General features: G+C 37.6%; 1 pseudogene; it reads left to right on the plus strand.

Annotated features, from left to right (window-relative positions):
• The first annotated feature begins 6,300 nt into the window (after positions 1 to 6,300).
• On the plus strand, positions 6,301 to 6,474 carry LOC117284556 (annotated as a pseudogene).
• The last annotated feature ends 20,753 nt before the right edge of the window (positions 6,475 to 27,227 follow it).

Genomic DNA, 27,227 nt, shown 5'->3' on the forward strand with positions numbered 1-27,227 from the left:
GAAGAAGTTAAACTGCCCTTATTTTCTAAACCCAAAAACTCTGCTAAAAGACTTCTAGACTTAACTGACAGATTCATCAGATTAGCTGGATACAAGGTCAACACTCAAAAATCAATACCCTTCTTAGACACAAATAACAGACTCAATGTGAGAGAAATTAAAGAAACAATTCCATCCACAGTAGCATCCAAAAAAATGAATTATCTAGGAATTAATCTAACAAAGAAAGTAAAAAAAAAAAACTCTACCTTGAAAATTACAGCACCCTGAAAAAAGAGATTGAAGAGGATATCAGAAAATGGAAAGACACCTCTTGTTTCCAGGTAGGAAGAACCAATATAGTAAAAATGGCCATACTTCCAGAACTGCTATATAGACTCAATGCAATCCCAATTGAAATCCCAACAGTATGTTTTACAGAACTAGAGAAAAAAATCCAAAAATTCATTTGGAACCAGAAGAGACCTAGAATATCAAAAACTATTTTAGGCAAGAAAGACATGACTGGGGGTATCACAATCCTCATCCTGAAACTATTCTACAAAACCATTGTAATAAAAATAGCATGGTGCTACAAAGAGACAGACGTGAGGATCAGTGGAATAGAGTAGAAGATGCAGAAACAACTCCAGACATACTCAGCTAACTCATCTTTGACAAAGGAGCCACCCATCCTCACTGGAGGAAAGATAGTCTCTTTAATAAACGGAGCCAGAAAAACTGGATTTCAGCCTGCCAAAGATTAAAACTAGACCCATATCTTTCATCACGCACTAAACTAAAATTGAAGTTGATCAAAGGTATAAATATTAAAACAGAAACACTAAATGTGCTGGAAGATAGGTTATATAGAACTCTTGAAGACAGTGGAATAGGAAAAGACTTTATGAACAAATCCTCAGCAGTATGGGAACTATCACAAAGAATCAACAACTGGGATCTCATCTTACTAAAAAAAAAACTCTGCACTGCAAGAGAAACCACCAACAGAGCTAAGAGACAACCCACAATGTGGGAAAAATTTTTACCAGCTGTTCCTCAGACAAAGGACTACTATCTAGAATAAAGAACTTAAAAAAAACCAGACCCCCCCCCAAATTAAAGACCCAATTAAAAAATGGGCATCTGAAAGGAACAAACATTTCTCAGAAAAAGAAGTAAAAGCAGAAAATAAACATGTTAAAAATGCTCAACATCACTGGCCATTTGAGAGATGCAGATGAAAACAACACTGAGATTTCACCTCACCTCAGAAAGAATGGCTGATATTAAGAAATCAACCAACAACAAATGCTGGAGAGGATGTGGGGAGAAAGAAACCCTTCTCCTCTGTTGGTGGAAATGCAGATGGGTGCAACCACCATGAAAATCAATATGAAGATACCTCAAAAAAATAGGATTAGATGTTCCATTTGACCCAGCTACCCCCCTGCTAGGTATGTTCTCAAATGAATTAAGACACCACAGCAATATATGCACATCCATGTTTATAGCAGCACAGTTTGTAATAGCTAAAACTTGCAAACTGCCTAATTGTCTATCAACTAGGAGACTGGATAAAGAACATGTGGGTTTTTAAAAATAAAATGGAATACTACTCAGCCATAAAGAATGAGAAACTAGAGACATTTATAGCTAAATGGATGCATGTTGAGACCATTCTCTTAAGTGAAACAAATAGGACACACATGTGTAAATAACAAATAATTTCTCTCGTGTGTAAAACCGAAAGTGTAAATAAGGATAAAAATGTAAAACTGATTTTGTGAAATAAGAAGAAAAGGTCTAAAGTTGAAGGGGAACTGGGAGGGGTGGGGGAAAAGAAAGAAGGGGAAGGAAAAATATGAGAAAAGGAAAAAATGGAAATGAAATGGTTATAAATAGGGAGGGGTGGAGGGGTTGAAGGGAGGGCAAGGGAATGGGAAAAAATAAGAACCAAGATATATCATGTAATGGTGCTGTTGTGCCCAAGTTGTGAAGTCCCCAAGAAAGACCACCGAGGAGTCTCTTCTGATGCAATCACATAAGGAGTTTATTGCAAGCTCGAGCCTGGACCTCCAGTGTCACCGACACAGCGGCTTCAAACTGGAAGCCCCGACCCACTCATTCAGCCTATCTTTATAGGGTTAGGGTGGCTTGAAATTCTCTCTATCTTATTGGCTTCTTTTCTAATACTTTAAATCTATTGGATATTTCTGGGGTGCTTGCAAAAGTGGGAAGAAACATTAGATCTAGGGGAGGGGGAGTTCGGTGGGGGTCAGTATGTTCTGTTTCCTGCACACGGATGTGGTGTGTTCCCCTTATCTGCACAGAACATCCTGTTTTTCTTCTTTTCAAGGTTGGAGTGGCTTTTCTCCCACCCATCTGTTTTTTCTCTTATCTCAACTAAGCAAACTAAGCAAATTTCTGTTACCTGAGCTCATCTGGGGGTCAGGCCCGACACCAGATGGCTTTCTAGCTTAAAATGGAGTAACTTTGGGCTTCACAGTGCAAGATCCCAATTGTTACAGAAGGAATTGGCAAGTGACACATAGAAAGGCAGCAGAATGGAAGTAAAATAAAAAAGTTTACTCCACTGATGGGGATCTGTAAGACTTAAAGTCTCACTTCCACTCCACGGAGTGTGAACAGCCGAAAAGGCCTCCACGATGCTGGGTCCTAACACCCAGTGAGGGTCCGGGAGCTCAATGGAGAAATGAGAAACCCAAGAAGGAACACACCAGGCTAGATGGTAAATAGACCTTTATTAGTCTGGCCAGACGGTGCTCTCAGAACAAGTAGCTCAGAGAGGCCCCTGCTCAGGGGCAGAGGTACTTTTTATATGGTTTTTCTAAACAAAGAGTCAGGGAATTCACAGAACAAGACTGCAAACACATTGCTTATCTTATGCAGGAAATGTTCTACGGTCACCTTTTGTCATACCATTTGCTCCTGGTCAGGCTGTCAGCCAAGTTAGCAATTAGCATATGAAGAGCACACTTTGTGAAGACTAGTGGAGAGGATGGTAAGCACAGTAAGTGGGCAAGGGTCAGTTGCCTGCTATCCCTTAGGGCATCTGGTTTATGACATGTCTGGCATCCTGCGTTGGTCACCCCCAGACCCAGGATGCCCTGTCTTGATCAGAGTCCTAAAACATTACCTTTGTTTACTCATACCAGGTTTACATACACTTCCTTCTAATCTCATCTGTAGATAGAAGGGAGCAGAGCAGAATGGAATGTACTTTGTTATATACTGACTGTCTAGGGGCTACACAGCAGTTGGGGTCCTACAGATCAATGACACTGTAAGAATGAAGAGCCTTAATGACCGCTCCGAGGAGCTCAATAGCCAAGAGAATCACCCCTGAAGGAGCACACCAGACATGTTGGAAATGAAACAGACCTTTATTAGTCTGGCCAGAGGGCACACCCAGAGCCGAGTAGCTCAGAGAGGCACTAGCTCAGAGGCTGAGGTCTTCTTAAAAGAGGACACAGGGGGAGTTAACATTCAAAGCTTGCAGTCAGGTGGCAAAGGTTCATGGTCTGCTGATTCGCACTGGGGGCACCTGTCACATATTCAGCAGCCATGCATTGATGGTTAACAGATGCCTACAAGATGTTCTCAGATCTTAAAAGCATTTCAGGTTTAAGCAGTTTTCCCTGTTGAAGGTAAGGGGAGGGTGAAACAACAGCCTCTGGGCCATTAGCTGGCCAACATGGAGTCACTTTACCTCAGTCAGGCCTCACAATCCCTAATGGCGTTGCCATGATGGACTCCCCCATTGGGTTACAACTCCTTCTTTTATAGGGTTTTACAGCTTTGATCTTACTCATTTGGTTACACTGCATTTTCATAGCTCACATTGCTGATACCCAAAACATGATAGCAAGGCAGTTGAATTTCAACCAGGATGCAGATCTTTGTCAGGCGATTACCTTTAAGATTTATTCAATTACCTACTCTAGCCAGGGGAAAAGGAGCTGGTTTGATTAATGAAGCTAACCATGGTTCTTTTCACTCACAAAACTTTTGTGAGAGACTAGGTGTGTCCAGGTACCCATTAATTCTGAACTAAGCAGAGTGAGGGGCAGAAGTTATCTTATATTGTGACATTTCCTAAGTTTTTGCTATTAAAGTTTTCCCTATCACAATGATGAATCCCATAGACCTAAATTTAAAGAAGGAGAGATTAATTTCGGTTCAAGATTTCAGAAGTCAGTACATAATATGCAAGCTCAACCTGGAAATGGCACAGTGGAATGGACTGCCAAGGAAAGCTGTTCATATCATGACAGTTAAGAATCACAGAATGAAAGGAGGAAACAAGAAGGGAGCTAAACCCTTTTAGGTCTCACCCCCAGGACTCCACCTCTTCCAATCAGGCCCTAAGTATAATGCACCATGATCCAATCACCTTCCAAAAGCCCCACCCCTTAGCACTTGAGAGTTTTGGGGGAGTCATTCTTGATCTAAACCATAACATCTTGGGTTTTTCTTTTTCACTTTCTTTTTATTTTTTTATTTTTTCCTCTCATTGAGTTTATTGGTTCATTTTAGGTATGCAGTACAGTTACATTCATCATTGGGATCTTGTATCTTTACATGACAGGTCCTAGTTCTCAATTTTTCCCTTTGTCCCTGCCCTCCCTTCACCCCCTCCTTCCTTCCCTATTTACAAACACTTTATTTCCATTTTTTCATTTTCTCATATTTTTTCCCTTATTACCTTTCCCCTACCCTTCTCACTTTCCCTACACCTTTAGCCCTTTTCTTCCTATTTCACATTGTCCATTATATCATTAGGATCTTATGTACTATTATAGTTTTTCACACCAGAGAAATTATTCTGTGTTTACACATGTGTGACTTATTTATTTCACATAGGAGTATTGTAGAAACCAAAGTAACTCCATTTTAAGACAGAAAGCCATCTTATGTTCAATGTGACTCCTAGATGTACTCAAGCAGGAATTCACTTAGTCAAGATAAAGACAATACCAGATAGCTGGAAAAAGAAATCATAAACTTGCAGAAAAGAAAGACAGGAGGTTCTGTATAGATAGATAAGAGAAGCCCACCACATTCCTGAGCACACTGACCTCTCCCTGAACTAGCCCCCTCCCCAGCCTGAAATAGTTTTCTTCCTGCTTTTGCAAGGGTCCCAGCAACACCCAATAGGAATAAAAAGTAGAAGGTAGCACCAATGAAAAAGAGAGGATTTCAAGACTCCCAAACCCTATAAAATTATGTCTTAGAAGGGGGTTGAGGCTCTCATTTCTGATCTACTTGGTTGATGAGGCATGAGAGTCCAGGCTCGAGCTTGCAATAAACTCCTCATGTGCATTTACATCGGACTCGACTCCTTGGTGGTCTTTGGGGACTTTGTGATCTGGGCACAACAGTATATCCTCATTATGTATTCATTTTCCTATGAATGAATCTAATTTCTCCTTCTTTATGGCTGAGTATTGCATTTTATAGAAAAACCACATCTTCTTTCTCCAGTCATCTTTTTCACTTTAAAGTATTCCTTGGGAATATTCCATATCAGTTCACAGAGATCCTTGCTACATAGCACTCTTTTGTTTGCATGTACCATTATTTATTCAACCAGGTTTATATAGATAGGCATGTACGTTGATCTTTATTCCTTCTTTGAAATGGATTTGTTTAAACCTTCATCTCTACTAGGGACAGTTTTGGAAATTTTTATTTTCCTCGGGAAATACTTCAATAAAGATTTGCATGATGTGTATGAAGTAATCTTTTAAACTAAAGTTTTTCTTGTTTCAATGTGTATGCCTCCCTCAACATTTCTAAATCTTCTAAAGTTACTGAATTGAAGAAGAAATTATATTAATTTGGAAAAGTTATATTTGACAAGTTGTACTAACTTGTCAATCATCCAAAATAATGTTATATTAACTTCTCATTTCTTATTTTGCATAATTTTTCTTGCTATTGTTATTGTTCTTGATTAATCAAAGTTAGGTACATGTCTACTTAGTTTTTTCTTTTCAAAATTATGTAGATTATGTTTAAAGACTTATTCATTAGCTTTTCTGTTTTTTTCTTTCTCAATCATTAATTCCTGCTTTTTGATTTTTATTGTTTTCTTCTTCCTACTTTCATTTGATTTGTTTTATTGTTCTTTTTTATATGTTTAGAATTGAAATTCTAGTTCATTTATTTTCTTTCTCATATTTTCTACTGATAAAATTACTTAAAGCTATTTATTTCCCTCTGCTTATTGTTTTCACGGCTCCCCTATCCACCTACATTTCCTTTAAGATACAAATTAGACTTAGAAGCCTGTTCATCACTTCTTGGCCTTTTGGCTAAGATCAAGTGCAGTTTTAGAAGGCTGTTAAAATTCAGGTTTGGTTTTCTAGGTTTTTTGTTTGTTTTGTTTATTTATTTGTTCATTTTGCACCAGGGATCAAACTCAGGACCTTGCAATTGCAGGACAAATGGGGCACTACTGAGCTAAATCCCCAGCCCCTCAGGTTTGGTTTTGATGCACTGATAATGCTGTGTATTTAAAAATATGTCACACCAAGAGGCTCACATTATCAGTTATTCTTATTTAATGTTGCTAAAAAATTGATCATTAGGTTCCAGTGGAATCGATTAGTTTCCCTTTTAAAAATTCCTATCAACATTTTATCTAATATCTTAGGTGACAGTTCTCCCAGACAACCTTTATTTCACTAGAAGATAAAAATGATGGACAGTTTTATTATTTCTTTTTTATTCAGCTATAATTCACTCACAGAAAGAGCTTTCCTCATTTATTTCATTTATACAGGAATGACAGGATATATGATTCAACCCTATTCTTTGTTTCTCAATGTTTATAATGTAGTATTATTGTTGAATGTTTAATTAACTTCTTGGATATTACTTTTACTATTAAAAAATCTCACTTCCTAATAACATTAACACAACTATTTATTTGACTTTCCCCCTGCCATGTGACTATAGAATTACAATAAGACAACTACATTTCAGTGTGAAATTTCCTTGTGGTTCTTTTCCTTTTAGAATATTGCCTTAGTTAATTTCTCATTGCTGGGACATAAAACCTGACACCACAAATTAAAGAAGGAAAAAACAAAATTAAAAAAAAAAAAGAAGAAGGAAAGATTTTTGCTCAGTTTGTAGAGGTTTTAGTCCATAGTTAACTGGCCCTAAGGTAGGGCAGCATGGCAGATGGACAGGGCAAAGGAGGACTGCTCAGAGTGTGACAGTGGGAAAGAGAGAGCATTTGAGGCAAGTGGAATATAATATAATATAATATAATTAATATAATCTCCAGCTACACCCACAGTGACCCACCTCCTCCAGCTAAGCTTCACCTCCCAATATCACACCCAGCTATAAACTTCTCAGTGGTCTAATCTAGTATCACATACCCATTATCCAATCACCTCCCCAAAGCCCCACTTATGAACATATAAGGCCTTAGGGGGACATCTAGATATAAACCATAACAAATATACCTTACTCACTGTGTTGTATTTTTGCTTTTAAAATATGTCTTATAATTTTTCCTTGTTATCTGGACATAGTATGGTGAGTGAAAGGAAATATAGTAGATAGACTTTTGGTAATGTGCTAAGGCATTGGGAGAGAGCTTTCTGTAGTTCTAGGACTAGTTCTCATTCCTTTATGGGCCTGAGTCCCTTATGGACTATAGGCTTTACAAATGCTTGTTAATTCTTCACCCCAGCAACTACTTCCCAAACATACATGCCTTAGATAGAATAGGGTTTCCTAAGGGAGCTGAAAATGGGGCATGATGGCACATACCTGTAATCTCAGAATTCAAGGAGTTGAAGCAGGAGGCTCAAGTTTGCGGCCAGCCTGGGCTACACAGTGATTTTAAGGCCAGCATAAACTACAAAATGAGACCCTGTCTCATAAACAAACAAATGAACAAACAAAATCAAAAAAAGGAGCTGGAGTTGGGTATATCCATTCTCTTCTCTCATGTGGAAGACTACAGGGAACTAGGGTTAAATATTTCCTTCCTCAGTGTGGAAGCCTAGAACTGAGAGGAACTGGTCATTTCCATTCTCTCAGGTCAGTTATACATTATGAAAAAACTAAAGCAGGTCAGGCTTTAGTTAACCAGTGCCTCCTGAGTGCAGATCTTACTAAAAGCAGAGTGCTTTTGCAAATTTCACAATTGTTTCTTTTCTCCTTCCCCTGAAGCACCAGAGGATCTTTCCCTCATTTAATTTTGTGAATCTGGTAGAACTCTAGGAAGCAAAACACATCAAAATGTCCCCTGGAGTTTTCAACTCTCAGGCTTGTCCACCTTGAGCCTCCAGCGATTCATCAGTCAACAGTTTAGATTTTCCTACTCCAGCACAGTTTCTGTGGTAGTTTCAGTTTTAGGGATTCTACTCCAGCAAATTACAAATGTTTGTTTCCACCTATTTGTTGTTGGGTTTTTTTTTTTCTTGAGCAATATTCTTTTTTTTAAAGATTGCAAAGATACATGATAACAAGAAATGAAGACACTAAATAAAAATTTCAAATATGCATATATATGACAGCAAAAAAAGGATATGAAATAAACAAGAATTTATGTAACACAGACTAATCGAAATACATTAGTTTTATGATCTTCAAACATAATGTGCTTTCTCATTTTCTTATATTTTTGAAACAATGTAATTATAAATAAAACAAAGTTACATATTATAGTTGAGAGCTGGTCCTCAAAATTTTATGATTTATAAACTCCTTGGTTTAATTAATTGATAAATATCATATACTTTTTGATTGTACCACTTACATTTTCTAAGAAAACTTCCCACAGAAAAAATTACTAATATTTGAAATCCAAAAGCAACTAAAAATTTTCACATTTTTAAGATCAGATTTTTCTGTTTCTATTTTATTATATCCCATACTTATTTTTATTATATTTTTATAAGCATAATGATAGAATTTAACATCAATAGACATGTAATATTCTTCCCAAATGAATGACTATGAAGTCAAGCATGTAATTTAAAGAAATCATAAGGTTGCCAGAGAAACTATCAATATGCCAACTGTGCACAATCCTACCACATTCATGCCCATGTTTCTCATTTAATAGTGCACACATATATGTAAAAACATACCCCACACACATATACACAATGCATATTTTCTACAATACAATATATACTTTGGTATAATAAAATATTACAGTGATGTGTGGAAGGTTGGTGATTTGTATAATTTGAGAAAAAACAAATATCATCTTTGAAGGAGTTGGAGAATTTGTAATATGTATCAGGTATTAAATGATATTAATGATTAAGTATAACATCATCGCCCTGGCTTGGACTCAGAGCCCTCTGTCCTGCGAGGCCTCCTCTGGAGCTGCACCATTTCCAGTGGGCACTGAGTGATTGGCTACAACGTGAGCACTGAGTGATTGGCTACAAGGCGGGTGAGTTTGATGTCATCACCACAACTTGGACTCAGAGCCCATTCTCCTGTGTGGCCTCCTCTGGAGCCGTGCCATTTCCAGTGAGCACCACTGATTGGCTCAGACACAGTGGCAGGAGGGTAGCCCTGCAGCCACTGCTAAGACCCATTCCCCCCGCTCCCCTATTAGATCCCCGGACTGAGCCAGTTCTAGGATGCACTCTGCAAAGGCATGGTGGGCTATAAAGGGTGGTGATTGATCCTATTATGTTTCTGATTGTATCAATAGGGATAAAGGATACAGATTGATTTGATGAGTTGTTTCCTCAATTATGAAAATGAAAATATCTACAAGTCATTACAGAATCAAAGGCTGGGATACAATGATATCAGGAAGATTTCATGACCCAGAGATTGAATCAAGGACAATCCAACAGCAAAAATAAAGATGAGAAAACATGTAAGCAACCACAAAGGCAGACTTCCAGTCCACCAATGGCAAACAGTAGGGCAAAGGAGGATGAAAAATCAGAGAGTGAACCTCCAGGACACTGAGAACTCACAGCACATGAAGTAAAAAAACTGATCAATCAAGCTCTAGAAAATTCAAAACAGAAATTATTTCCCAGTTAACCATAGAGATGATGAGTAAAATGAAAGACATGATTCCAGAATCCAGAAAAGAAACTGACAAAAAAAATAGATAAGCTTCGGAACATAATAGAAACCATGAAGGCCCACAATAACACAGAAATAGAAACAATGAACACCCAACATAGGAAAGAAATGGAATCCATTAAACAGATTCAAACAGATATCCAGGAGATTAAAAATTCTATTGAAAGCATACATAACAGAATAAAAGATTGTGAGGATAGAATCTCAGATATAGAAGATAGGATAGCAGACAGTGACCATGAAAAGAGAGGTCTCTTAAAAACAGTAAGGGAGCATGAGAAATTGATCCAACAACTCCTAGATGATGCAAAGAAGAATAACATAAGACTACTAGGAATCCATGAAGTACCAGGAGAAAATGCAAATGACTTAAAAAAGCTGTTCACAGAATTAATGACTGAAAACTTCCTAAACAGAGGGGAAGAATTTGACATACAGATAAGCTAGGCATATAGGACACCAACTAGCCATGATCAAAAAAAATCTACACCTAGACATATAATAATCAAGATCCCAGAAACCTAACAGAAGAACAAAATACTACAAGCAGTAAGAGAAAAGAAACAAATCACATGCAAAGGAAAGTCCATCAGAATCACAGCAGACATTTCAACACAAACCCTCAGGTCAAGGAGAGCCTGGAGTGAGGTATTTCAAGTCCTAAAAGAAAACAACCTACAACCGAGACTGATGTATCCTACAAAACTCTCTTTCAAAATGGATGGAGAAATAAGATACTTTCATGACAAAGAACACTTGGGAACCTTCATGAATACTAGACCAGCACTACTAAGAATTTTAAACAATATTCTAGAAAAAGACAATGAAGATCACAACACCAGGAGGTCCAACAGAGCAAATCAAATAGCCAAGGCTAGAAACAAAAAAGAAAGGACAAAAAATAAAAAGAGTCAACAAAAGGATAATAACATGACAATAATAGGTTAGTGCATATCAGTTATAACTATCAATGTTAATGGCCTCAATTCACCAATCAAGAGAAATAGATTGGCAGAATGGATTAAGAAGCAAAATCCAAAAATATGTTGTATACAAGAAACCAGTGTAGTGCATAAAGAAGCCCATAGACTGAAAGTGAAAGGATGGAAAACAATTCTCCATGCAACAGGAGCCCAGAAAAAAGCAGGGGTAGCAATCTTATTCACAGACAAAGCAAATTTCAAACCAAAACTGATTAAGAGAGACAAAGAAGGCCACTACATCCTTGTAAAAGGAACAATTCAAGAGGAAGAAATGACAATCATAAACATGTATGCACCAAATATAAATGCCCCCAACTATATAAAATAAATATTAAGTAACATGAGAAACCAAATAAGCACTAATACAATTGCAGTGGGGGATCTGAATACCCCACTATCACAAATAGACAGATCATCTAGGCAAAAAATCAACAATGAAATACTAGAAATGAACCAAGCTTTTGAATGCATGAACTTATTAGATATCTATAGAGTATTTCACCCCACAAAATCAGAATATACATTCTTTTCAGCTGCACATGGGTCATTATCCAAGATAGATCACATACTAGCTCACAAAACAGGTTTGAATAAGTGCAAAACAATTGAAGTTATTCCCTGTATATTATCAAATCACAGTGCAATAAAGCTGGAGATCAATAGCATAAGAAACCATAGGAATTTCACAAACACATGGAAATTGAACAACACTCTCCTGAACAATCAATGGATGACAGAGGAAATCAAAGAAGAAATCAGACAGTTTTACAAATAAACGAAAATGCCAATACAACATACAGGAATCTATGGGACACAATGAAAGCAGTTCTATGTGGAAAATTCATAGCACTGAATGCCCACATTAGGAAAACAGAACAAGCTCAAATAAACAACCTAACAATGACTCTTAGACTCCTAGAAAAACAAGAGCAAGAAAAACTCAAAGCTTGAACAAGAGAGGAAATTATAAAGATTAGAGGAGAAATCAATGCAATGGAAACTAAAAAAATGATACAAAAAATAAATGAATTGAAGAGTTGGTTTTTTGAAAGACTAAATAAAATTGATAAACCCTTAGCAAACCTTATCAAAAAAAGGAAAGAAAAGGCTCAGATCCATGCAATCAGGAATGAAAAAGGCAAAGTCATAACAGATCCCACAGAAATCCAGAGGATCATTAATACATACTATGAGAACCTGTACTCTAATAAAATGGGAAAAAAAAAGAAGAAACGGACAGATTTCTAAATACTTATGAATTACCAAAGTTGAATGAAGAAGATAAAAACATTTTAAACACCCCAATCACAATCAGTGAAATTGAAAATGTAATTAAAAACTTACCAACAAAGAAAAGCCCAGGTCCTGATGGATTCACTGCTGAATTTTACAAGACATTTAGAGAAGACCTATTGCCATTACTCTTCAGACCTTTCAATGAAACTGAAAGAGAAGCAATACTTCCAAATTCATTCCTGGAAGCAAATATCAGTTTGGATACAAGGTCAACACCCAAAAATCAATAGCCTTCTTGTACAGAAATAACAGACTCACTGAGAAAGAAATTAGGGAAACAATTCCTTTCACAATAGCACCTAAAAAAATGAAGTATCTGGGAATCAACCTAACAAAAGAAGCAAAAGACTGCTACACTGAAAACTACAGCACTCTGAAAAGAGATTGAGGAGGATTTAAGAAAATGGAAAGATGTCCCCTGCTCCTGGGTAGGAAGAATCAACATAGTGAGAATGGCCTTACTACCAAAAGTGCTATACAAATTCAATGCAATACCAATTGAAATTCCAACACTATACTTCACAGAACTAGAAAGAAGAATCCAAAAATTCATTTGGAAGCATAAGAGACCTAGAATACCAAAAGCCATTTTAGGCAACAGACACATGGCAGCGGGCATAACAATTTCCAATTTGAAACTATACTACAAAGTCACTGTGATAAAAACAGCATGGTACTGGCAAAGAAGCAGACCTGAGGATCAGTGGAACAGATTGGAGGATACAAAAACAACTCCAGATGTACTCAGCTACCTCATCTTTGACAAAAGAGCTGCCAGTCCCCACTGGAGGAAAGATAGCCTCTTTAATAAATGGTGTTGGAAAAACTGGATCTCATCCTGCAAAAGATTAAAATTAGACCCTTATCTGTCACCACGCACTAAATTAAAATCCAAGTGGATTAAAGATCTAAACATAAAAACAAAAACTCTAAACTTGCTGGAAGATAAGCTAGACAGAACTCTGGAAGACATTGGCATAGGAAAAGACTTTATGAACAAATCTTCAGTAGCACGGGAACTAGCAGAAAGAATCAACAATTGGGATTTCATCTTATTAAAAAGCTTCTGCACCACAAAAGAAATCATCAATAGAACTAAAAGACAACCTACAATGTGGGAAAAACTTTTTACCAGCTGCTCCTCAGACAAAAAGACTATTATCTAAAATATATAAAGAACTGAAAACAACCAGCCCCCCCAAATACAAAGACCCAATTCTAAAGTGGGCATCTGAAATGAACAGACATTTCTCAGACAAAGAAATAAAAGCAGCAAGTAAATATATGAAAAAATGCTGCACATCACTGGTTATTCGAGAGATGCAGATGAAAACAACACTGAGATTTCACCTCACCCCACAAAGAATGGCTGCTATCAAGAAATCACACAATAACAAATGTTGGTGGGGTTGTGGGGAGAAAGGAACCCTTCTCCGTTGTTGGTGGGAGTGCAGACTGATGCAACCACTATGGAAGTCAATATGGAGATACCTCAAAGAACTAGGATTAGCGGTTCCATTTGACCCAGCCATCCCTCTGCTGGGTATCTTTCCAAAAGAATTTAAAGAATCATACCACAATGATGTATGCACACCCATGTTTATATCAGCATAGTTTGTAATAGCTAAAACTTGGAAACAGCCCATTTGCCCATCCATTGGAAACTGGATAAAGAAGATGTGGTTTTTCTATAAAATTGAATACTACTCAGCCATAAAGAATGAGAAAGTAGATTCATTTATAGTTAAATGGGTACATTTTGAGGATATACTTGTAAGTGAAATAAATAAGACACACATATGCAAATACCAAATAGTATATCTGGTGTGAAAAACTATAATAGTACTCAAGATCCTAATGGGACACTTAGCAAATAGGAAGAAAAGTACTAAAGGTGTAGGGACAGTGTGAAGGAAAGGGAAGGGGGAATAAGGGAAAAGGAAAAAAATATGAGAAAATGTAAAAATGGAATTAAAGTGTTTGAAAGGGGGAGGGGAGGGTGAAGAGAGGGTGGGACAAGGGGAAAAAATGAGAACCAAGACCTGGCATGTAAAGGTACAAGTTCCCAGTAATGAATGTAACTATACTGTCTACCTAGAATGTACCAATAAATTAAATTTTTAAAAAAATGATTAAGTATAGTTATAATAAAATGTACTTGAAAATTAATATTCATCATCAGTAGAAAATAAGTACAAAGATATATTCATAACATAATAACATTTATCTTAACAAATTTCCAACCAAACAAGCTGTAGTGACAGAAAAGAAAGCTTGTAGAAAGCATAGATGCAAGAGGAAAATGACAGATGGGCCTTAATAATTTTCATACTACTCATATAAACAGGTTTCATAAATTCTCAAATAAAAAAACAAAGAAAATGAGAACCAAAATAACTCGTCAATTTGGTAGAACAACATAGAGGCAAGGATTAATGTACTGATAAATTTAAAAAATATGAAATGTAAAGCCTGAGATTTAGCTCAATAGTGCTGCACCTGCCTAGCCAGAACAATATGCCGAGTTTAATCCCCAGCAGCAGAGGAAGAAAAAGAAAAACAGAAAAAAGAAGAAAAGAGAAAAAAAAGCATATATCCTTTCTGACATACTCAATAAATTAAAAATGAATTATTTGTTATCTCTACCTCTTGAATTGTTCCCTTCACAAGGATGTAGTGAGCTTCTTTGTCTCTTTCAATCAGTTTAAATTTGAAACTTACTTTGTGAATAAGATTGCTAGCCCTGCTTTTTTTTGGTGGGGGGCTCCTGTTACATGAAGAAGTTTTCTGTCCTTTCACTTTCAGTCTATGGGCTTCTTTTTATAGTAGACATGTCTTGTATACAACATATTATTGGATCTTACTTCTTAATCCATTCTGCTGGTCTATTTCTCTTGATTGGTGAATGGAGGCCATTAATACTGATGGTTATAACTGATATGTACTATCATGTTTGGGTTTTTTTTTCTCCTTTTAGTTTCTTTGCTTGCCTATTTGATTTGCTCTGTTGGGCCTCATTGTGTTGTTACCTTCATTGTCTTTTTCTAGGATATTGTTTAGAATTCATTGTAGTGCTGGTTTGGTATTCATAAAGTTTCTCAGGTGTTCTTTATCCTGGAAATATCTTATTTCCCCATCCATTTTAAATGAAAGTTTTTCAGGATACATCAGTCTAGTTTGGAGGTTATTTTAGTACTTGAAATATCTCATTCCAGGCTCTCCTTAACCTAAGGGTTTATATTGAAAAGTCTGCTGTAATTCTGATAGGCTTTCCTTTGCATGTAATTTGTTTCTTTTCTCTTACTGCTTGTAGTAGTTTGTTCTTATGTTGAGTTTCTGGGATCTTGATTATTATATGTCTAGGTGTAGATTTTTTTTTATCATGGCTAGTTGGAGTCCTATATGCCTCCCTTATCTGTATGTCAAATTCTTCCCCTCTATTTGGGAAGTTTTCTATAATTAATTCTGTGAACAGCTTTTTTAAGTCATTTACATTTTCTCCTATTACTTCTTGAATTCCTATCAATCTTATGTTATTCTTAGTATCATCTGAGTTGTTGTATTAATTTCTCATGATCTCCTACTGTTTTTAAGAGACCTCTCTTTTCAGAGTCACTGACTGCAATTTTATCTTATATATCTGAGATTCTATCTTTGGACTCTTTTATTCTTTTATGAACACTCTCAATGGAGTTTTTAATCTCCTGGATATCTGTTCGAATCTGTCCTATGGATTCCATTTCTTTCTTGTATTGGGCCTTTATTGTTTCCAATTTTTTCTTATGCTGGGCATTCATGGCTTCTATCATGGCCCTGAGCTCATCTATTTTCCTCTCAGTTTCTGTTCTAGAGTCATGAATTATAACTTTCATTTTGCTTGTCATCTCTATGATTATCTGGGAAATTACTTCGGTTTTATATTTCTCTAGATCCTGATTGATCAGTTTTGTTACTTCCTGTGCTTTGAGTTCAGGGTGTTCTGATGATTCACTATCAGACTTTTCATCCTCATTTGTCCCACTATTTGCCATTGGTGAACTGGAAGTCTGTCCCTGTATCTTGCTTAACCGTTTTCTCATTTTTACTATTGTTGTTGGATTATCCTTTAGATTATTACTTAAATCTTCCTGATATAGTTGAGCTGCAGCCCATGGGTCTCAAATGACTCATAGACATTCTCATTTTCATCATATTGAAGAAAACAGCTCATTGAATCAATCACAATCCTTTATCCTAATTGATACAATCAGCACCACAATATAATGAAGCACAATTTGCAAACTGACCACTTATGGTAGTCATCAATCTATCATCTTCAAACCATGTAAATTTAATTAAGATCAAGAAGTAATCCAAAATATGCTTACAGTAAATAAACTTTTCAATAAGGATATTTACCATTTACAATGGGGGCTTAAAACAAAGTTAATACAAAAAGAGTAGATAAGTATAAGAATTAGAGAAGGTTTCATATGAAGCCAAAAGACATAGAATGACCAGACAATCATCAGGAAATTGTTAAATTCAAAAGGAACAAACAAAATAGAAATATAGTAACCCTTGAGTGAGATAGAATAACATAAGAAAAGAACATAAAGAAAAGAGAAAAAAATAATAAAAGAAGAAATCTGAATTAGGACAAGAGCAGAAACAAAAAGAGAGATGAGGGATACTGTAGTGCAGTAAGAGACTGAGTTAAGAGAAAGAAAACAAAAAGAAAAAAAAGAATTTGCAGAGTAGGATGAAAAAAAGAAAGAAACAAAAATGAGTTTAAAGGGCCTCTTTCAGACTATATCACTGCTGTCATAATATTCAGTATGCGCTGCCATGTGCAGAGCCGAGTCCCCTGACCTCAGCTAGCTGGTGGCAGAACCCCACGACGCAGACTGAGCTCGGGCTGCAAGGCCCAGACTGAGTTCCTCAATCTCCTAAAGGGCTGAACTCCACTCAGTTCTACTATAAGTTTCCCCCACCACTTCTTTAAAGATGTTCAACGTTGAAAACGGTGGAAAATACTCTTTATGACCACCTCTGCCTCTACAGAGTAAGTCCAAAGACTGGCACAATCAGGAGGTCTAAAAGCGTGAGAGGGAAGGTTAGGGGGAGGTTCAGGGGTGCCCGCGCAGCTACCTTTCTAGGGCTGAAGATGGCGGCAGTGGTGCCAACAGGGGAGGACGCGGCCAAGAAGGCCTTCTGGTGTTGAAGATGGCGGGAATGCAGCCTGCAGGAGAGGGTGTGGCTGAGAAGAGCTCTGGCGCTGAAGATGGCGGGAATGCCGCGGGGAGGGTGTGGCTGAGAAGACCCTCTGGCACCAAAGATGGTGGATGCAGCCTGCAGGAGAGGGCACAGCTGAAAAGACCCTCTAGTGCTGAAGATGTTGGCAATGCTGCGGGGAGGATCTGTTTCCACCTACTTATTTGTCCAGTTTTGGGGTGATGGTTTGTCCTGTGACCTAACACCTGTAATAAATAAAAGAGTTGTTGGTCTTTCAATTTTACAGATTTTTTTACTTGTTAGGAGGTGAGGCAATGTCCCAGATTTTACACATTGGACTGGAAATTGGAAATCTGAACTGAGTTTTGAAAGATAAAAAAGCATTTCTTTAGATCTTCTTTTCTTTGTTCAAAATAGTGACCATGTGCCTTATGTGGCTGTTGAAATTTCAATAAAGTAACATTAAAGTTTCTCACTCATTAGCTACTCTATTTCAAGTGCCCAATAGCTACCTGTGATTACTGCTTACCATTATTGGAAGCACAGACAGAATTTTTATCATTGCACAAAGTTTTATTGGGTAGCACAGCTACATAGACTCTTTTTTTTTTTTTTTTTTTTTTTTTTTTTTTTTTTTTTTACCAGGGATCCAACTCAGGTCCTTGTGTAAGACTCAAAGTCTCACTTCCACTCCATGGAGTGTGAACAGCCAAAAAGGCTTCCACGATGCAGGGCCCTAAAACCCAGTGAGGCTCAGGGAGCTTGACAGAGAAAGGAGAAACCCAGGAGGGAACACACCAGGCTAGATGGTAAACAGATCTTTATTAGTCTGGCCAGATGGCACTCCAGGAGCCAGGTAGCTCAGAGAGGCAACTGCTCAGGGGCTCAGGTCCTTTTTATAGGGTTTTTCTACACAAAAAGTCAGGGCATTCACAGAACTACCAGAGGACAAGATTCCAAACACACTGCTTATCTCATGCAGGAAATGTTCTAAGGTCACCTTTTGTCATACCATTTGCGCCTGGACAGGCTGTTAGCCAAGTTAGCAATTAGTATATGAAGAAGCACAGTCTGGCCTATTAGCATGGAGTCACTTTAGCTTATTCAAGTCTTACAATCCCCACTGATCTTAGGTAGAATCAAATCCTTGATTCATCATTTTACTTAAATTTTTAGCTAAGGGGTCATAGCAATTTATAAAGGCATCTCTTAGACAGCTAAGTTGGGGATTAGGATTCCCAGAGCACATAAAGTTTTCATATTTTTATCGTCTGTAGGCTCATAAACTCTTAATTTAGAAGCATAATAACTCATAACAGTTTGATGCAATATAAGAGTCTATATCTGTACAGTAGTTCTCATTGTTCAGCCGTGCGTAGACTCACCAGCTTCTGGTGTGGTGAGAGCAGGGCTTTGAGTGCATTGTCTCCTGGTCTCCTGGAGTTGGAATCCCTGGAATTCTATTTTACTCTAGAGTGGTGGTAGCTGAGTTTCAACCACCTTGATAGCTGTGAGAGTAACCATAAGTGACTCATATGGCCCTTTCTATATAGGTCAGAAAGGGGTTCTTTTTAAAATTTTAACATAAACTCAGTCTCGCAGTTTTATCAGATGGGCAGGAGTTAGCACAGGAAGGTCTTCTTTATTTTTAATTTACCTTTGAATATTTTTCTTAAATACTTGCCCAATTTTAACCCCTGTGATTTCATACTGGATAAGCCCAGTAGAGATAATTTTATAAAGTCTCTACAACATCTGTTACAAATGCTGGCCCATTGTTACTGCCTATGGAGAGAGGCAGACCAAACCTTGGATTTTTTTTTTAAATAAAATCTTGTATACCTCTGAAGTCCTCAGGCCATCTAGAAAAAGTACAAACCCATACTAACACATATTTATAACCTGTATAGGTGGTGGGTGTAATCATCTAAAGTTTCTGTTTAGTTGCCCTTTTGGCTTATCTACCTTAGCATTGCCATATGCTATTGCATCTTTTTCTTTAAGTTTGCCCTCTGCTGTGAGAAGCCCACATTTTTATAGACTGTGCCACAGATATATCAAGTTGCAAACAGGAGTCTATATAAACAATTACCCTCTTTTCTTTTGCCTATTGGAGAGCCTGTATGAGTGTCCACAGTTTTGCTCATTGAGCTGACCATCCAGTGGCGAGGGGTCCTGCTTGGACCACATTATCTTGAGTCATCTCTGAATAGCCAGCATAGCGTACCCCATTTTCTGTGAGGCTGCTCTCATCCTTGAGCATGATGAAATCAGCCTCAAGCAGGGGGTCTCTCTGCAGATCTGAGTCCATTCTGGTCAGAGGGCCAGGTTCCGAGGGTAAAAAGTAGCAGGGTTTAAGGTTTTAACTGGAGCAAAATATAGGGAAGGATTCTCACAGATGAGGGCCTGATCTTATGTGACTCTCTTATTTGAGAGCCATCAATGTCCTGTTATTCAATAATTCTAAAAGGCATGGGAAAACTGAATAATTTACTTTTTCCTAATGTTATCTGGTCAGCTTTTTCAATTAGCATTACTGCAGCTGCCAGGGCTTTATAAACAAATGAACTATCTCTTCACAGCTGGATCTAAACTCTTAAATATATCACTGGCTAATTCTATGGGCCTATTCCTTCAAGAAGCACCCCTAAAGCAGTATGATTTCTTTTAGTCAGGTACAAACTAAAAGGCTGGGTCACATTTAGTATCCCTGATACAGGGGGGCAGCAGAAAGTGTTAGTTTTAGCTGTTTAAATGCTGACTCTTGCTCTTTACTCTATAATAATCATTGTCTTTTGGGGCCCTTTAAAGATTTATACATATAGAGAATCTAGATCCTGTAAAAACCTTTTATCTCAAACATTTTTATCTGTTTTAAGTCCCTTTATCTGTAAGCAGCATAAACTTTATATCCTGCCTCTTGAAGCAGCATTAATACTCTCTCAATACCCTGTTATTTATTTATTTAGTACATCAAAAAATTAACCATAATTACAATTTTATGTATGAAACTTCATAACCTTTAATCTAATTAGGTATCAAAAGCATTTTTTATAGAACCTCTTAATAACTTTTTCTACAGAAATCCTATTTTGAAAATGAGCACTATAAACATATCACAATAACATATTTATAATTTAACCCTTTGATGATAACCAATGTAAACATTCTATAACAACATATTTGGCCATGTTTACTGGGGGTATATCTTCTCAGGAGGCCATTAGTGAATAAAGACCAGAATAAATTTTTCTGAGTAGCTGTCTTTTTTTACTATTAACAGGAGTCTATCTAGATCTGAGTTTATACTTAATTATCTTGACAAAATTTTAACTTATAAAACCAAGTTATAGGAATTAACAATTAGTATCCTTGCTGTCATTTTAACCAAATATAATTGGACAAATATTTTTCAAACAATTGTACAGACACAAATTTGTAAGACAATTTGTGAAACTATAATATACTCAAATCTATTTGGCCAATTGAATTATAAAATCTCTTAATTTTCTTTTGTTTTTGTTAATGGGGATTGAACTTGGGTCCTTGTGCTTGCTAGGCAGGTGGCAGCACCACTGAGCTAAATAAATCCCCAGTCTTAAAACCTCTTTTAGTTAAGACTATTCAAAACCTTTGCAAATTAACAGATCTCATAGCATTAGAATCAAAAGGAATGAAAGCTCTTTGTTCCTATAAAAGTAAACCTTCTGTAACAAACTTGAAACCATCAAGCAAACATACATATTTTTCTTGTTAAATCATTTCCACATACCTTTTCTACATACTTAAGCCTTCTGGTCTTGTATATCTTTCTTTATATCTTTTTAACAAGACATACATACAAAATCCTTTCATATCAAAAGTATATTTCCTTTACCCATAGCTTTTTAAATGTCTTTTTCCATCTCATTTAATATTAACCTTTTATAATAAACTTTAGCTGTTAAAATCTTAAAGTGTTTTTCTTCCTGTTTTCAGATTGTTATATCTTAAGATTTGACTGGCTACCTACAGAACAGTATTAACCTTGAGTTTTTATCAACAAAGTAAAGAAAAGAGCAAGTTAACCCTATAATCAAAATTCAAGAATTTGCAATTTACAAGAAAGGTTTTAAGCACACCAATTAAACTTAATTTAAGTTGAAACAAAGATACATTTATCAAATAGTTAAAATTTCTAACTTGATTTTTCTTGTAAAAATCTCTTGATGTCTGGTAAAACACAACTGCAGTTTTTCTGGCTTGCAGTGTGTTTTTTCTCTTGTATTTTTGTCTTTCAGAATTTTCCTACCAGATTTTAATCCATTTAAAATTAATTCTCATTTTAATTCTTTCTAGTCTTGAATGCAAGCCCTGTTTCATCTTTTTTCTGAGTTCCATCATGCTGTCCCATTTGCACCCTCCAGTGCAGTAAAGCTAAACAATTTTGTTCTGCCCCTACCTCCTCCATACCTTTTATCTCTAAGCAGCATAAGGGTAGGGGAGGCAGCTCGACCTCCTCCAAAAGGGAAACACTGGGATTTGCTTGCAATGATGTCACAATTTCTGAGAGAGGCAAGTTCACCATGGGAAAACAGCAGATTTAGCAAGCAGGTGTTTTAAGACCAACACTAAATAGTTTTCACTAGCAGCTGATTAACGCTGAGTAGAAGCTTGAGCAATTCCTAGAGCAGCACACAAGGCTCTAAGTTGTCAAAGACTCAGGTAAACAAAACAAAGCCAGATAACTTTTCTTTTGTATAGTTTTTTTTCTGGGGGCCAAGACTGGTTTAGCTGAGACCATGATAACTCACAAAGTGTTAAAGCATCTTTGGTTGCAGTTTTATCTTATAGTCCCCCACAAAATCTTTATCAAAATTTTGAATTATGCACTTAAGAACAGTTGGTTTAGTATTAGCATTTCCCACAACCATTAGATATTCCCTTGTCCCTTGTCTGGTGATGCAAGACAAGCAAAGAGTGGGGTGACATTCCAGAAAATGGCCTCATTTATTCATCTGGAGGGCTCTTTAAGCACAAGCCCCCTTCCCTTTCTTTTGATGTACAGATGATGGCTTTGTAGCTGGTTCCCCTCACTCTCCTAACCAAGTCTCTTTCACACACACAGTCACACAAGAAGTTAACACATTCCTTCCCTGGGTCCCCTTCCAAAGACAAACTGGGGAGCAACCCAGGGGATCTCACCATTTAGACAGATGATTTCATTCATTCTCCTTCTTTCCATTCCACTATCAGTGAGGTGGCCTCCGCGTCCTAGAAAGGGAACCCAGGAAATCCTGGGGGTGAGCCTCTTCCCTTCCAAGGAGGCGGACAGTCGCTCTCTCCATGGGACTCGGGTTGAGGCCCAACATGGGCCATGTCAGTTATCCCTTTCCTTCCTGGCCAATGCAGTCAGATGCTCTTCATAAACCTGGACCCAAATATTTATATGAGGAAATTGGTCGGGGCGGCTGGGGTACCTGGTGACTTTTTCCCATACAGCCCAACAGAGGCCTGGCTCAAAGGAGCCCTTGGTTGGACATTCCAATTGTCACAGGGAGTGAAGCTTTCCATGAGAGAATTTAGCCCCGTAATCATTCTCCTGCTCAGGGGAAAAAGCCAATTTAAAATTAGTGAGAAAGCAATCTAGCGGGGTGTTCTTGGAGCTGGATCCTCCCATCCCTGTTTCAAGGAAAACACAAAGTTAACACACAACAGTCAAGGCACCGACAAGACAAACAGGCGTAACAAAAACCAGCTTTGATTCTACCTGGAGACCTTGTCAGGGGCGGGGTCAGGGGAGGCTTCCTGGCTCATCAGCCACCTCAATCCTAACAAACAGATGGTTGCAACCAGTCCAAAGCTTACCTCTGGAGGCTTGCAAAGGTCTATGTCTGAGAATCTCCTGCTGGATCCTGCTACACAGAAATCTCAGCCGGATTTAGTTCCCACTTGGGCATCTCGCTGGGGCCTCCAATATGTAAGACTCAAAGTCTCACTTCCACTCCACAGAGCGTGAACAGCCAAAAAGGCCTCCACAATGCTGGGCCCTAAAACCCAGCGAGGCTCAGGGAGCTGGACAGAGAAAGGAGAAACCCAGGAGGGAACACACCAGGCTAGATGGTAAATAGACCTTTATTAGTCTGGCAAGACAGCACTCCAGGAGCCAGGTAGCTCAGAGAGGCAACTGCTCAGGGGCTCAGGTCCTTTTTATAGGGTTTTTCTACACAAAAAGTCAGGGCATTCACAGAACTACCAGAGGAAAAGATTCCAAACACACTGCTTATCTCATGCAGGAAATGTTCTAAGGTCACCTTTTGTCATACCATTTGCCCCTGGGCGGGTTGTTAGTCAAATTAACAATTAGCATATGAAGAAGCACAGTCTGGCCTATTAGCATGGAGTCACTTTAGCTAATTCAAGTATTACACTTGCGCTTGCAAGGCAGGGGTCGGAACCACTGAGCTAAATCCCTGGCTCAGCTACATAGACTCTTACTACTCAAAATATAGTCCAACAACCATCAGTGTCCTATCATTAATAAGTTTGTTAAAACTGCAAAGTCTCAGATACTATTCAGGATCCATTAAATAAAAACTTTCTTTTAACATTATTGTTTTTTTTTTTTTTTTTTTTTTTTTTTTTTTTTTGTACTGGAGGATCGAACTCAGGACCTTGCACCAGGTGTGTTGCTATTGAGCTAAATCCCCAGCCCTCCCCCAGTGATTCTTAAGCACATTTAGATTTAAGAAGCACTGTTTAAATGTTCTGGGACTTATGTAAATCATATGGGTCTGGCTCCAGGGCAGAAGAATTGGAGAATAAAATCATATTCTAAAAAAACAATGAGCACAAAAATATAGTACATGAAAATGAACATTAAACAGACACAATAACAGGAATTCATAGGCAAGGGCAGATTGTGTATTACTCAGTGGCCCCTTGGATAGTAACCTGTAGGGAGCTAATGACCAATTTAAAAGGGAGTGCATTGGAAGATTCGAGTTGAGGAGAGCCAAGCTATGGATAAGGTGAAGAGCTACTGGACAACTTGGATGTTGGAAAAGCAAATATGAGGCTCTGACTCAAATGCAGATGAGATGAGGCTTTCTCAGAAATAGGACAAGGGGGTGGGGAGAGAGAGAGAGAGGGAGGGAGAGAGAGAGGGAGAGAGAATCCAGAGTCTTGGTGACTGGATGATGAGAGAAGGAAATACTATACATAAACCTTGGATGGCTGGGAAATGAAAATACTCTAACCAAATCAAAAATCCAGGAGAATAAGCAGATTTTACAGGAAGGTACTGAGGGTAGCTTGGGTATATTAAGTTTGAAGTATTCCTGGAACATCTGTTCACTAGTTTTCCTACTTGACAAATGACAGTAATAATAGTATTTATATCAGAAGATTGATGTATTAATAATCAACTGATGTCATGTGTGTCCAGGGTTCTTAAAATCCAGGCCATGGACCAGGCCTGTTAGGAACCAGGTTACACAGCAGGAAGTAAGCAGTAGGAGATTGAACAAAGTTTTACCTGCATTGAAAGCCACTCCCATTATTCATATTATGGCCTGAGCTCCATTTCCTGTCACATGAACAGCAGCATTATATTCTCATATGAGTGTCAACCCCACTATGAACTACACATGTGAGAGATCTAAGTTGTTCACTCCTTATAAGACTCCAGTGCCTAATGACCTGAGGTGGCGATACTAGCACTGGGGAGGGACCGCAAATACAGATTAACATCAATAGAGTGGTTTGACAACATAGAGACATAATAAGTCAGTTGCTTACAGACTCATATCAAAATGCTATCAGTGAGTAGCAAGTGACAATTAAGCTGCATCTAATGGGATGCAGCTTATAGGGTTATCTGCCGTGACAGCAACCAAAAAAAGATTATGGAGTAGATAGAACATAAGCAGCACACTTTGGGTATCACTGTCCCCCATAACCTTCAGATGGGACTGAATAGTTGCAAGAAAACAAGCTCGGTGCTCTCACTGGTTCCACATTATAGTGAGTTGTGTAATTATTGCATTATATATTACAATGTAATAATAATAACAGAAATAAAGTGCAAAATAAATGCAATACACTTTAATCTCCAGGAGCACATTCTTCTCCAGGACCACCACTCCCAACCTGGTCCATGGAAAATTTGTCTTTCATGACACTGGATCCTAGTGCCACAAAGGTTGAGAACTACTGGTATATGTAAATACATTTTGTTATTATTTAAGTTCCATGTGCATATTATCTGGTATCACTCCTTCAAGTGTTTGTAACCCAAACAAAAAAGGCAGAGGAGAGTGAAAATACTTCTTGCATTTGCACAAAAGCAGCACTATCCATCAAGTTTAGTAAGGCAGGAGGCACTGGAGGAAAATGCTGAAAAGAATGAAAGATGGGGATAGTCAAAGAAGAAATAGAAGATAACAAATCATCAATTAGAAATACTCCCTAGCTGCTTCTAAACATAATAAATTGTCAAAGCTTTCCATCAAGTAAAAGAAGACAGAGTTACAATGAGATTTTGGAACAGACGCATATTGAAAAATCCAACTGAGCAATTAGCAGCAGCATTCACTACAGATTAGGAAACTCTCTGGAATCACTTCTGCCTGGGAACACATCCTGCATATACTGCAAACCATCATTACATTTTCATCTGCAGACAAATTTAAGGTTAAGACATAATATATCCTAAGAAGGTGACCACTTGTTCAAACATATTAGGCATACAGTTCTTTAACTCTTGATTATGTATTTGGAAAACTGCTACGATATTTAATCATCTAGAGGTATATTAGGGCCACCTCACACCCCTTTTTTGAAGGTAATATGGTTAATGCATATAAGAACAGCACTTCTTTTATTTTTATATTTTTATTATAATATTCAAAAATGGGAGAAAAGAGGTGGGCCAAGGTCGAACATTTATTATAAAGTATAATCCTTTGATATATGCTTTTCTTCTAGAATATGTAGGTAGCGCTGGGTTCTTAAATTTGCTTTGCTTCTGTGAACCTAGCAAATAACCTGGCTTTAAACCTCAGTAAGCCTATTTCATTCAATTCCAGACTTATCTATAGAAGCTGAGGCATCATACAGCAGAGAGGCAGGGCCCCAGTCTCCTCCCTAAAGAGCTCATAATCTCATGGCAGACACTGGCAAGCAAGCAGTGATGGGCTTGAGTGCACGCTCACTGAATGATAAACAGGTGAGGCAGCCTGGGGAAAACAGAGGAAGAACAACAGCTGCCATCAGAGATCATAAATTCGGAGCATCGTGGCTCAATTTGAGGTTTTTAAATCAGAATTTGAGGAGCAATCAAATACTGAATTCAGCAGCAGTTCCAAAATCTTCCTTGAAGCAGGGTGTGGTGGCCTGTAATCCCAGCTCCTCAGGGGGCTGAGGCAAGAAGATTGTAAATCCAAGGTCACCTGAATAACTTAGTGAGACCTTGTATCAAAATGAAATTTTAAAAAATCTGCAGATATAGTTCACTGTTTGAACATTTGCCCAGTATTGAGAAGCCCTGGGTTCAACTCAGGGCTAAAATAAAATAATAAAATAAAAATAAATAAATTAATTAAAATAAATAAATTAAATAAAATAAATCTCATATAAATAAAAATAAATAATAAAACAAAT

This window comes from Fukomys damarensis, unplaced genomic scaffold, assembly GCF_012274545.1.
Source record: "Fukomys damarensis isolate Sample0158 unplaced genomic scaffold, DMR_v1.0_HiC HiC_scaffold_37, whole genome shotgun sequence".
NCBI classification, from domain to species: domain Eukaryota; kingdom Metazoa; phylum Chordata; class Mammalia; order Rodentia; family Bathyergidae; genus Fukomys; species Fukomys damarensis.